The sequence below is a fragment of the Triturus cristatus genome, chromosome 5_2 (assembly GCF_964204655.1).
Source record: "Triturus cristatus chromosome 5_2, aTriCri1.1, whole genome shotgun sequence".
Taxonomy (NCBI): Eukaryota; Metazoa; Chordata; class Amphibia; order Caudata; family Salamandridae; genus Triturus; species Triturus cristatus.
The window spans coordinates 924,145,130-924,159,763 of NC_140588.1; positions in this window are offsets into that span (position 1 = coordinate 924,145,130).

Genomic DNA, 14,634 nt, shown 5'->3' on the forward strand with positions numbered 1-14,634 from the left:
TTTTCTCAGAATTTCTTTTAAGTCTGAAGGTAAGCCAAGACCAGGCCCAATCCATCTCATGTATCCAAACTGGCTCCATCACAGGTAGCCTTAACTTTTGACTTTGCCCAGGTCTCATGTGACTAGATACCCGTGGTTGACGCTTTGATCTTTTAGGTGACATTTTTCACTTAAAAATGTAGAAATTCGGGGGCGTGGCCAAGATGGCGGGGTGAGCGGACGCTTCCTCCCGTAGCTCCTCCGGCCCGGCCAAGCTAGAGCCCTTTTCTTATGCTTTTCTCCCCCCGCTGAGGCTCAGCGCGGGAGAGGAGCGTTGCGGAGCATCAGGGGTGCACATTGGTGCTGTTTTGGTTCGGATCGCCTCGGGGGAACCCCCTCAAAAAAAAAAAAAAAGTTCGATCGAGACCGAGGAACGACGACGGCGAGCCCGAGGGGCGGAGCGCATTGGAGAGCTGTCCGGGCGCCTCGGCTGGGCCTGGTGCTGAAAGTTGCGATCTGGAGGGGATCTGGCCCGCCGTTCGACGGTGACTGAAGGAGCCTTGCGGGAAGGGACCCGACGGTGTGGAAGGCTTGGGACAGGTGCCCTGGCACTCAGACTGGTGACGGCGACACCTCGCACTGCGGAGGCCCTAACCCCTAGCCGAGGTACAGCGGACTCCTTGATGGGGCTGGACCATCTGGGCCCCTGTGCGTGACAGACGGGGGCCGGTGGTGGAACTTATTTTACTGTGGGGTGCCTCGGGGGCCCCGGTGGTTTCGTCGGGCCTGGTTGTTTTGGCCTGCTCCGCCCGGCCGCCATTTTGTCCCCGAAGGAGCAGTGGTGGCACCCTTCGCCGGAGTCCTGGCTGCTGGTTGCAAGCGATCCCCGCTGCTGCTGGGCTGACTACCGGAGGGATGTGCTGATGGGACCCCTCTGCTGCGGCCCCCTTGGTTGTCTCACACAAGCTCTTGCGGCTGACGGTGACCGGACTGGGCCGCCATTTTGTCACCTGTGACGCAGCGACTTCACTCGTGGGGGATACCCAGGTCGAGTGCTAGCCGGCGGCTGAGCATCCCTGGAGCGCCTGGGTCGGTGCCCGACTGCGGAGCTAGCGATGTCTGGAAGAGGAGGCCCGAAGAAAGGGGACCGTACCCTGCCGGACATGCTTGGCAGGGCCCAGCACTTGCGGGACAGGACGCAGCCCTCACCGGGGCCCTCCCGGGCTCCGGCGGATGCGACTGGAGGGGAGCCACCCGTCACGAGGGCCTTTATGGAGGAACTGTTCAGCTCCCTCAGGGAGGACTTCCAGACACTGAAGCGGGAGGTGGCCAGCGAGGTCCGAGAAGTGCGCAGGGAGGTGGAAGGCCTTGGCGAGCGTGTGGAAGCGGTGGAGACGGAGGGCCAACAGCGAGCGGAGGAGATAGTCCACCTCCAGCAGGACGTTCTTCGCCTCCGGGAACAGTGTGTGGAGCTCCAGGCCCACTCCGAGGACCTTGAGAACAGATCTCGGAGGAACAACATCCGAGTGCGTGGCGTGCCGACTGCGGACGAGGGGTCCGATCTGGGGAGCTACCTGCGGGCCTTGTTCCGAGAGATCCTGGGGGAGGCTGCGGACTTTCCCATCAGCATTGACAGGGCGCATAGGGTTGGCCGGCAGCGCCAGTCATCGGCACCTCCACCGGACATTCTGGCCTTCCTGCCCGACTTTCCACTAAAGGAACGCATCATGGCTGAAGCCCGCAGGAAACAGCCCCTGACTTTCCGGGATCGGCCGGTGGCGCTTTACCAGGACCTCTCCGCCATCACTCTGCAGAAACGCAGGTCCTTTAGGATTGCCACTGACTTTTTGCGCGAGCATGAGACGCCGTACTCTTGGGGTCACCCCTTCCGCCTGATTTTTCGGTGGAACGGAGTGCTACACCAGCTACGCTCCTTGCAAGACATTTGTGGTGTCCTGGGGCTCACGGCGGCGGAGGAGGAGGGAGCTACGCCGTCGTGGAGGTCCTCGGAGAGACGGAACCGGCGGAGGTCAACGAGGCGGCCCTCAGCGACCAGTGTGGGGCGCCCGGACTCCCCTACCATCAGAGCGGACATGGCCGACGCCCTGAGGGCGGCGGCCGGGGACTCGACCGGCTCCTCTAGCGTGGCCTTGACGGCCTAACACACACTCCGGGGGGAGATGTCTTTAGCTTCTTTACATGCTTGGTACGGGGCGGGGGGGTTGGGGGGGAGCGGTTGGAGGTGAGTGGCTGGACGTCCACTTCGCTCTTTTCTGCGGACTTGCCCGTTTTGGGGCTTGACTGAGACTATGGGGTGTTTGAGTTTGTGGGTGGCTAGTTGCCAGGGTTGTGTTTTGGGTGGGGGAGGGGGTTGTTTTGGGGTTGGGAAGGTCCCGTCCGATGTTGTCTATGCCCGCTTCGTTTTGGCTTGTCCAGCGCTGCGGCCCCGCGCGCCCCTCCCGCTGATTCCCTGCCCATCGCATGGCGCTCCCGACCCCCGCGAGGAATGCCGGGCCTAAAGGTAGTGACCCTTAATGTTCAGGGTCTGAACAACCCGGTGAAGCGCAGAGCGATCCTGTCGTTGCTGGAGGGGACGCAGGCGGACATTTGCCTTTTGCAGGAGACACACTTATTGCCCCGAGATTGCCATAGGATGCGCTCTGCCAAGTTCCCCTCCCAGTTCTTTTCCTCGGCAGCGAACAAGACGGCGGGGGTAGCCATTCTCCTAGCGAGCTCCTTTCGGGGGGAGGTGTTGCATAAGTGTGCTGAACAGAAGGGGAGGCTCCTTGCGTATCGCATGTGCCTGGGAGGCATAGCATTTACGGTCGGCTCCGTTTACAGCCCAAACGATCACCAAGAGCGCTTCCTAGATTCCGCGCTGGTGGATGTCACTGCTTCCCCCGACCGCCACATTATCTTGGGGGGAGACCTCAACATTGTCTTTGACTCTGCGATGGACAGATCGGCGCAGCGCTTCCCGCAGACGGGCGAACTGTCCCAGGCTGGGAGGGCCCGGATTGCAGAAGTGGATCTGCACGACCTCTGGCGCTCCATGCACCCCACGGATAGGGACTACTCTTACTTCTCGCACGCACACCGAACCTACTCACGGCTGGACTACCTCCTGGTGAGTGGACCGATGCGTGCCGCTGCCACGGCGGCGGACATCGGGGTCTTGACCCTGTCTGACCACTCCCCAGTCACCGGCGTTTTCCAGTGGCCGGCGGCCTCCCCCTCTCGGGGGGTGTGGCGCCTCCGGGATACACTTCTACACAAAAAGTCGGTGGTGCAACGCATCGGGGAGGTCATACAGGACTATCTCACCCACAATAGCAACACTGACACCTCGCAGGCGACACAGTGGGCGGCATTGAAGGCCGTCCTCCGGGGGGAATTCATCTCTATCTCTGCAGCTGAGAATAAGGAGCGGCAACTGAAGAGGGATGAGCTGACAGCTCAAGTCCGGGAGCTTGAGCAGGTCCACCGCCGTACGGGGGCGCCGAGGGTGTGGAGGCAGTTGAAGGCAGCGAGGAAGCTCCTGTCGGCTCTGGATCTTGACAGGGCGGAGTACGCCGCCCTACGCTTGAAACATGCCTACTACACTGGGGGGGACAGATGTGGCAAGCTCCTAGCACACCGGCTCCGGGTCGCGCAACAGCGCAGCGTTGTGAAAGAATTGGTGGGCGCGGACGGGGGGGTTGTCTCCGGGGACGCGGAGGTAGCGGAGTCTTTCCGCGGCTTCTACGAGGCGCTGTATGCTGAGGAGCCCTCCTCGCCACGGGATACCGACGGCTATTTGGAGTCGGTGACCCTCCCGGTACTGGATCCGGCTCAGGCTGACCACCTGGAGCGGGACATCCATGTTGAGGAAGTGATTTCAGCTATCGCGCGGCTGAAACATGGCAAGGCCCCGGGCCCGGACGGGTACACGTCGCTATTTTACAAAACCTTTTGCACGGCCGTGGCCCCTGTCCTTACTCGGCTATTTAACTCTTTCTCCGAACCGGGAGCCATCCCTCCGGATCTCCTGAGGGCGACGGTCGCGGTAATCCCGAAACCTGGGAAGGACCGGGCCCTCTGCGGCTCGTACCGACCCATCTCGCTTTTAAATGTCGACCTCAAGTTGTACACGGGGATTCTCGCGTCCAGGCTGAGTCCTCACCTCCCCGACCTGGTGGAGGCGGACCAGGCTGGTTTTGTGCCCGGCAGACAGACGGTTGACAACACCAAGAGGGTGACGCATCTTCTGGAGAAGGCTTCAAGGATCCCGGGGGAGCGGATGTTGCTGTCCGTTGATGCGGAGAAGGCCTTCGATAGAGTTCACTGGCCGTATCTTGAGCTGGTCCTCAAGAAACTGGGAATCGGCGATAAGTTCCGCACCATGGTCTTTAACTGCTATAAGCATCCTTCAGCGTCGGTGCGGGTCAACGGGTGTAGCTCCGGTGGCTTTGCCATCGAGCGCGGCACGCGGCAGGGCTGCCCCCTTTCGCCGCTCTTGTTTGCCCTCTACATGGAGCCGTTTGCTCAGAGGATTCGTAACAATCCGGATGCTGTCGGGGTCCGGATGGGCCAGTACGTCCACACCGTCAGTCTCTACGCGGATGATGTCCTGCTGACTTTGGACGACCCTAGGAGGTCGCTGCCTGCTTGCCTCCGAGAGCTGGACGCCTTTGCGGGGGTGGCCGGCTTCAAAATGAATATGAGCAAGTCGATGGCATTAGACGTGTCCCTGGCTGCGGACACCAGGAGGGATCTTCAGCGGCTCTTCCCCATGCAGTGGTCCTCGTCCACGGTGCCGTATCTGGGGATTCTGCTGGCGCCTACATTACCAGAGATGGTTACGGCCAATTATACCTCCCTCAGCAGGAAGATCAAGGACGAGCTTGGCCGCTGGAACAAAGGCCTGCTGTCCTGGTTGGGGCGAATCGCGGCGGTCAAGATGACGGTGTTGCCCCAGATACTATATCTTTTCCGGGCCCTTCCGCTCCAACCCCCGGTGGGCTGGATACGACAAATGCAGGCTGACATCTCCCGCTTTGTCTGGCAGGGCCGCAGGCCACGCATGAAGAGGGTCCTCTCCACGCTTGCTCCGGAAGCGGGGGGTCTCGGCATTCCGGACCTCCGTAAGTACTTTCAGGCGGCACAGCTCCGCTATCTGGTGGAGTGGAGCAGGTGGGAGTCCGACAAACATTGGCTCTTCCAAGACCAGGCAGTGGCGGGCCGCACCTTACAAGAGGTTCCATTCCTGCGCCGCGCGCATCGCCCCCCTAATCTTTACGCTTCCTTTGTTACGCGGGTCCCCCTGCGTGTGTGGGACGCGGTCTGTGAGGCCCGGGGCCTTACCACCTTCCCTTCGCCGCTCACGCCCATTGCGGGCAACCCGGACTTCTCCCCAGGGATGGAGCCGGGGGTTTTCTCCCACTGGGTGCAGGCGGGCTGCAGGGCACTCTTCCAGATCATTGGCCCGGAAGGAGTGATTCCTTTTCAGCAACTCCGCCAGGAGTTCGGCCTGACGGAGCTGGACAGATTGCGCTACATGCAAGTTCGGCATTGGGCCCTCCAGCCCCAGGTGCGTGCCACCGCCGCCCGTCCAATTACACCGTATGAGAGGTGGTTGGCTACTCGGACCTCCGACGCTAAACTGATCACCGATCTGTACAAATACCTACAACCCCCGCCGTTTCACTATTACAACCCGGGGAGGGAGCGTTGGCACAGGGAATTGGGTAGGACACTCAGCCACAAGGAATGGGACAAAATTGCGTATCGGGCGCGGCACTCTGCATATCACACGGGCCTTACGGAGACCTTTACTAAGGTGTCCACATACTGGTACTACACCCCGGAGAGACTGTATGAAATGCATAAACACACTGACAGGGGGTGCTGGCGGAGCTGCGGGCAGGAAGGTACCCTTACACACATTCTTTGGGATTGCCCAGTGCTGACCGCCTACTGGAAGGAAGTCTTGGACGAGGTGGATAAGCACTTTGGGATAGAGCTGCCGCGACTCCCGGCGTATGTCCTGTTGGGCCTCCCCAATGACCTAATGTACCCATTGAAGTCCCGTAGGGGTAGGCAGATCGCAATCGCGCTGGGGTCTGCGGTTCAGAACATTCTAATCCACTGGCGCACAACCACCGTCCCCTCCATTACCGGTTGGCTGCATAGGCTCTGGCATGTGCTGGGGATGGAGAAGCTGTCGCTTACGGTTGCGGGGGAGATAGACCAATTTGAAGAGCTATGGCAACCCTTTCTAGCGCTGCTGTCCACTGAATTCCGGGAGCTCACCTGCCCGAGGTATCTTAGGCTTCTCAGGCTGACGCCGCCGGTGACCCCGGCGGACTAGCTTACATGTGAGACGGGGACCCCCCGGGGTAGGGGGGGGGTGCGGGGCCTCCTGGTTAGGATTACTCTGATGCGGGACCATAGGACGGGGGGGGGGGAGTGTTGTTGTTTCGTTACTGGGAGGATGGGGGATGGGAGGGGGGGGATTGTGTTCTATTGAGGTGTTGATGGGGGGGGTTTTTATTGCTTAGATTTGGGGTGTCGGATACGCGTGCGGGGATTCCACAGCTTGTATTTCTAGCTTTCATTTACTGTGTTTTTCCCCCTGACCCACCGCGCTACCTATTGCCAACCCTCTGGAGTTGCACCCTTTTTCTTTGACTGTATTCCATGTATCCTGCCCTCCTATCCCCCTCCCCCATGGTTTGTTTTGTCTCAATAAAAACGTTTTAAACATAAAAATGTAGAAATTCATCACTTATGTTCTACTGATTTGATTTATTTTTTGTGACATTCTTTTAATTAAAATGTATCCCATTGTCGTAATTTAGTTCAGTAATTTTCTTGTGTTGTATTTTCACTTTATTACTGTTTGTGCACTGCATAATTACTTTAAAATTTGACTTTAAATTAAGTCTGACAGCTTTTGTGCCAAGTTACCAGAGGGTTAAACACAGGTTAATTTACAGGTTATGACTTTCATGGTTCACCCTTGCAAGGACTGAGGTTCTTGCTTGAGAAGCATTTCACCCTACTCAACCAATAACCGAATTTCTTACAGACCCAATGCATTAAAACAGGGAGCTCAATCGACTGGCTGTCCTTTTTAGTGCACCTCAGCATTCCATCCTTGCTCCCTTACTGTTCAAGATGAATGTTGATCTTCTTGGGGAAATATTCACCAAGGCTGGGATCGACTTCGACCAAAATGCTGATAATACGGATCTGTTTCTAAAAAATGAAGCTTTAGCCTAATGTCTCTCAGACATGGGTTCATGAATGCCCCAGATGAAACTCAAGTTAAACAAACTGAACTCCTCCTTCTATCGCCAAAAGGTTTTAAGGCCCGCTCACAAGACTTGATTGATACATTGCCCATTAGCCATTTTCCCAAGACTGTTAAATCAACTATTTATCTTAATTTCATGCTTAACAGACACCTCAATATTTCCATGTGCATCAATGAAGTTAACAGGCGCTTGTGGTGTACTGCACAGAGCATGGAAAACATATAATAAATGGAATTACCGAAAGATTTCCCGTAAATTCCCCAAATGCCTCACTCCTGAAGCTCTGCAGTACCTACAAGACTGCATCTTTCCCCAATGAGAACATAAACCTAAATGTCCCTTCCTACCCCATTCAAACACTATAATTATCTGGTTAAAATAGGACCGTAGGAAGTTCAACCCCCAACATAAAGCCTTTAAAAAATACGGAAGGATATGGAATGCACTGCTAAAAATGTCCCAATAAACTTGTTCCCACACTTCCAATTTTCAATACTAGGTTTAGATTATTTGCTTAATCTGACCTATTTCAGTTTTTCAGTTACTCGTTTTTTTTCTATCAATATGTATACATAAGTGTATAGTGACTAGCAGAATTTTTGGTTGCTCTGTTTTCTTTTTCAATTTCACCCTATTATTGTCTGTTGCCATTCTTTTTGCCCTCTAATGTGCTATGCCAAATCGTCACAGAGACCGTTCACAATAAAGCACGCTGTCATGCTTACAGGCTCCAGTACAGCTATAACAAGAACTACAAATAAATGAATGAACACATCTACATTTTTAGAGGACACACCCTCAATTATCAAAATATTTATTTTACATTTCCTAAAAAATAAATACGCTTTTAAACATTGATTGAGAAGAGCATTAGATCTGTCATGTTAATTCATTTGGGATAGCTAGATTACATTGAAGGGGCTAGTCATGAAACACACTAGAGGAATTTAAAAAAATCTACAGGATGCGTATAAACTGAAAGATGTGGGGCAACACAATAGTAAATGGTAATTGATTGTTTGAGAGAAATACCATTGCGTTCACAATTTAAAATCTCTAAACAATTGGGTCATTGGTTGAGAGGGGCGGAAGGAAGCCCCACTCGGACAAAAACGACAATCCTCATCTGGGTGAACCACAAAAGTCACTAACATAACCTGTGCTTAACCCTCTGGTAGCTTGGCACAAAACAGTCATGCTTAGCTTAGACGCTAAGTGTACAGCATTTATGCCGCACACAAACAGCAATAGAGTGAAAACACAGCACAAAAAAAAATCGCACACTAATTTAGAAAAATAGCGTGAATGTTCATAAATAAAATGATATTATAACGACAAAAATACAATCTGTAGAACAGGAGATATATAATTTTAAAGGTTGAAGTTGAAATAGAACCTTAAAGCACGAAGTGCCAACTGAGGGTATGTGGTCGCATTGGACCGGGACAAAGTCACAAGTTCAGGCCAACTGTAATGGAGCGCAGGCCGGGTCCAGGACCGAGTTTGGCCTGCTGAGAGTTGTACCTTATGTCCTTGGTGGGAGGTTTGCACAATGTTGGTTTGCGATGCTTTGCGTAGCTCAGCATTGGCTCCAGAGAGGCTTTGAGCTGTGCAGCGAGGCTTTGTCGGACTTTGCATTGCTTGGTGTTGGTTCTGATGAAGCTGTGTGGTGAGGCTTTGTGTCGCTTGGCGGCGATTCCAATGAAGCTCTCAGCTGTATGGCAAGGTTTTGCAGTGCTCGGTGTCAGTTCCGATGAAGATTTCAGATGTGTGGTGAGGCATTACCGGGCTTTGTGTCGCTTCATACTGTATTTGATGGAATCTATGGTTAGGCAAGGTGGAATTCTCTCTGATGCCAGCCAAGAGTCTAAGACCTGGGGGGGGTGCACATCTTGGGGGTCAGGGCTCACTCCAGCAGAGGCCAACTTCAGTCTCAGGCAAGCCCACTTGCAGGTCCAGGCAGGTCTAGTTGGGCAGTTGCAGGGAGGCCTCTAAAGCTTGGGACGATGGCCCTCTTTTGCAATGGCACTTGTCAGTTTTATGCCCATCCACCTGACCTTTGGAATCACTGAGGTTAGCCTGGAATGAAGGTAAGAAGGTCCAATCTTCCTTCTCAGACAGCAAGGCAGTCCTCAAGCAGCAGGGCAGTCCTCTGGCAGCCGGGTAGTTCTATGGCAGCAAGGCAGTCCATCTTCTGTAATGCCCACAGGTCCAGGAGCGTTCTGAAGAGTGGGTCTGTAGGTCTAATATTTATACCTAGTGCCAACCTTAGTGTGTGAGGGGGATTTCCTGTCCTACCCCTACATCTGGTTCTTAAAAATTATTCCCTTGTCAAGACTCCAAACATCTAGGGGTGACGAAAGGCAAGCAGTTCTGGTGTCAGATTCCTTTATGTGTATGTGTGAGGCAGACTCCTTCCAAGTGCAAGTAAAGCTGGGTACAGTTCCTCCCCAGTAAGTCCGGCCAAGATGGCCCATCATGGCCCTACCTAAGTCCCCTTTGTGTCACTGTCTTTAAGGATCACACAAACCCCAACAACAGAACCATTCACAGCCATGTGACCCAGGACACTGGGAGAAGGCACAAATGGTTGGGTCAAGAAAATGCCAACTTTCTAAAAGTGGTACTGTCAGAATTGTGACTTAAAATCTAACCTTCCATTAAAGAGAATTTTAAGTTACATTTCATTTAAGTGTAAATACCATTACTCTATCTGCTCCCAATCTAAAGTTTTCGCGTATTAAATGTAATAGGGTAACCCAGTCAATGGGAGAGATAGGCCATGCAACAGTAAAAAAAGAATTTCAGAAGTTATTTAACTGCTAGGACATGTACAACTTAAACATACATCTCCTACGTTTTATACCAGGCACCCAGCCCTATGAGCCTTTAGGGTCTACTTTAGAGGTGACTTATGAGTATTACAACAGAAGGTTTAGGCCTGGCAAAATTTTTAGTTTGCCATGGTGAGGTGGCAGTTTAAAATTGTACTACAGGCTGCAATAGCAGTCCTGAGACATGTTTTAAACAAGCATTTGCAATGCAATAGGTCTTGCATTTGCAGGAGTTTGAGTTATTGGCATTGTAAATGACAATGACTTATTTCTGTGTTTTCAAAACCTGGAAGCGCACTTTAAACTTAGTCCTTGCTTATGAGAAGCAAGGCTGGCAGTAAAAGAGGTGCAGTTACTGGCAGCATTGCTCCTCCTAAGCAACGACTATATGTACAAAGTGTGTGTTTACGCACCTCTGGCAGGTTTGCAAAGCACATAAATAAAAGGCATTGTCATTTACAATGCCAATAGTTCAAATGTTCGCAAATGCGAGACCTATTGCATTGCAAATGCTTGTTTCACAGGGTTAAGAGGTGCTATGATTTCTGCTGTGGCGAAGCAGGTCACCACAAATCGCCTTGAACACCCTTCAGAGATCGGTGTTTGAGGGGGGTATAGCATTGCCTGATGTACGCATATATTATAAGGTGGCCCAGGTCGGCATAGTTAACTAATGGGCATATGCTCCTTTGGATGACCTCACCTTTAGGGTGGACCTGGAGCAGTAAGGAAAGGGGGCAATGTGCACATATTGTACGGAGGGAAATTGGCAAAATATACCCTGCCGGCAACTAAAGCAGTTGTAAACACCTGGCATAAACTGAATAAAGAAATGGACAGTGATAAAAGATTGACACAAACAAACCCTCTCTGGCTGGGCCCGAAACTCGGCGACAGTATTACCAGGCTTTAAACACTGGGACATCATTGGACTATCATCACTAGGGGATGTCTGGGATGCAAATGGCATGGTACCAATTACACAGCTCCAGACAGAATATGAGATGGCTGCGACACAGGTGTTTAAATATTTACTGCGCCTTGTAAACCAAAGAAAGCTCCCTAGTGGGGAGGAGACAACGGAGGATTCCCCACTGGAAAGGAGGCTACTAGATGGACACATGACTGACAGAGCTATCTCCCTCACATATGCCACGTTGATGAGGAACACACAGGAGGACCTTAAACAATTGAAGGACCACTGACAGAGAGATATGGTGGAGTTGGAGGATGATGGTTTGGTGAGACGAGTTACAATTCCAAAAGGTGGTGGCAATAAAGGCGAGTTTGCACCTAATCAAGTTGAAAGTCCTTCACAGGATGTACTACACTCGAACATTATTATACCAAATAGGTAGAGCTAGAGATGATCGATGTCTCCGACAATGTGACCAGAAGGGAATGTCCCAAACTGCAGCCCTTCTGAAGGAGTGTAACCCACACGCTAGAGGAGGCCACAGGACGGACTAGAGAGGCGACCACCACCCTGACATTACTGGGCATATAGAATAACTCTGAACCGTCATCCTACAACAAGCTAAATTAATTAACCTGGGTTACATAGTGTTGAAGCGGGAGATAGCCCAGAAATGGGGCAGCAAAGTAGGTCCGAAATTGCATGACTGGAACTGGGAATGGAGAGTAAGGGGAAAGATGGTGACAAAATATGGGGGATGGGATATGGGACGGTAAAGACCTAGGGAGATCAGGAGGTGGCCGATCGGCTGTGGGTTAGGGTGGGCGGTATGAGAAGCTGTCAGGAAATAGGAACAACAGAGTATATAGGAGATGCGACCCAATCATTGGACATTCGAAATTTGAGGGGGACTTAGAGCCCATCTGATGGTCATAATGTAGACTGTATAAGAGGGGAGGTGTGCAGACGGAGAAGTTCGAATATGCATCACTGCTGCATTTGTTTCATACCGTTGGTCTGTATTTGAGATCTTGTATTGAATAAATAAAAATGTTGTAAAAAAAATATATTTTAAATATGGACATAAAATTATATTAAGGATAATGAGAAAAGTAAAATGGGGACAACGCACTCAGTTTAGAGTCTGAATAGGCTTTTAGTTTATTAGCTGCTCAGACACAAAAAGAGTTCTCATACTGTGCAGAATCCTATCAAGACCCTCCTAATCTAGCTTCCACATGCCAAATCTGGTTTTCACAGTAAGACTAAGGATGCTTGTAGGAATGTGTAAAGAAACTAAATAGACTTCACCACACTTTCATAAAAAATAGCCCACACAGCCATTGGCAGAGCTGCCATAGGGAGCTCCATGAAATGGTCAGTGCTACAGTGCATGTTCATTTTTGGACGGATACATGCCCAGGAGACAGCAGCGTAACACTGCACATGGAAAAAGTGGATAAATAATTCAGGGTCCTGTTTAAGAAGGAACGTCCGACTTGCCAGTCTCATGTAGGTAACATGTATTTGAAGTTGCGGTTAGTACGAGGGATTTAGTCTCTCATTTTAATCTTTTTAACCTCCGCTTTTCTTTGCTGCTAACGCGTGCTTGCACATAGATTCTGCACATATACCTTTATTTGCACAATGCTTCATGTAAAATACTTTTTTAGCCTAATTTTAACTTAGTTTTAATTTGGATTAAACGTACGTTACTTGCCTCCTCCTTGCCTGATCATTTCATGCTCCTCTGTTGTTGTTCGGCGCTCGACCCTAGCGGACCCGGAAGTTAGGCGGGTCCGCATTGCACCTTGGGTTGACGCGCAAGCTTTTTGATTGCCGGATGCATATAAAAGGCATTTCAATATCAAATCAGGATTACTAATACCCCTACTTCGTCCAAAGCCGGCAAAGGTAAAGATCAGACAATGGTCTAAGGTCTGTGCTGATAGGCTAATTACCGCACTTGGTCATTCCCATCCTACTCTTAGTAAGGCTAATTCGGAGGCGGTTCAGGTCTTCAATGAATGGTTGGTGACACCAGTTGACGAGGTAGAGCCTGAAAAGCTGTTATCCGTTAGGAGATCTAAGCCGTCTGCCTCCTGGTATAGTAGAGAACTTAAGGCCCTAAAGATAGCCTGTAGAAAGGCTGAGCGCTTCTGGAGGGTGGACTACAGTGCGGAGAATAAAACCAGTTATAACTGTGCCCTTTCACAATATAGAAATGCAATAATTGCTGCAAAGAGCCTATTTTATGTAACAAGGATTAGGGAAGCCGGGAACTCGACTAAAGAGCTCTTTAAAACAATAACTGCACTCTCAAAACCACCTCAGGATAATACATTTCTGCCTGATCAAGCGATGTGCGAAAAATTAGCCTCCTTTTTTCAGGAAAAGGTTCAGCTAATTTACAAAGAATTTATAAATTCGCACCCGGACCTAGAGAAGCATGGGCAACCACCGATAGAGACACAAGTCACCCTGGTCTAAGGAAATTTCCATCAATAACGAGAGAAGAAACTCGCAGACTGATCACTTTAACCAAATCAGGTTGCCCTAAAGACCCCTGGCCCCCCTCAATCTGGCACCTTGCCGCTGATACAATTGCAGGTGAACTAGCACCTCTAATCAATCAAGTACTGGAGTCTGGTAGCTATCCTTCCAGCTGGAAGATAGCTACGATCAGACCACTACTGAAGAAACCTACACTGGATCCCAATGTACCTAAGAACTATCGTCCTATCGCTGCATTACCCATTGCAGCCAAAATCTTAGAGAGAGCAGTTAACAGATCATTGATGGACTATCTAGACTCTCATAATCTGTTAGACTTTACCCAGCATGGTTTTCGTGCACAACATTCGACAGAGTCAGCACTGCTTATGGCAGCAGAGGAGATCCGCAGCATAGCCGATAAAGGAGGTAGGGCGATTCTTGTTCTGTTAGATCTGTCGGCTGCCTTCGACACCGTTAACCATACGGTGTTGATACGAAGGCTACAGGAGATTGGCATTGAGGGTCCAGCGCTGTCCCTTCTCTCATCTTTTTTGGAAGGAAGGGAGCAAAGTTTACACTGGGATGGCCTACAGTCTGACAGCTTTCATCTTCCATGTGGGGTTCCGCAGGGCTCAGCGTTGTCACCTACGCTGTTCAATATCTATGTTACCACTCTGGCCAGACTCATCAGGAAGCATGGCTTTGCCTTAGTCTCATATGCGGACGATTCCCAGCTCATAATTTCCACTGTTAAGCAATCCAACGACACAGCCCTTAAATTTCACAGCTGCCTATCAGAAATTATGACCTGGATGCATGAGAGCTTCCTGAAGATTAACACTGAAAAGACAGAGATTATTGAGTTTGGCCAGGGGAACCCCCTGTGGAACAACTCTTGGTGGCCTTCGAAGGCCGGTGAGTGTCCCTGCCCTGTGCCCAAGGTGAGAAACCTGGGCGTGCTGTTTGACTGTCAGTTAAACTTCTCGGCCCATGTCAACAGCCTTGTATCATCCTGTTTCTTTCTAATAAAGACCTTGCGCAAGATATTCCCCTTTATTACGCCAGAGTTGCGCAAGACCGTTGTGGTGGCGCTTGTGCTATCCAAGTTGGA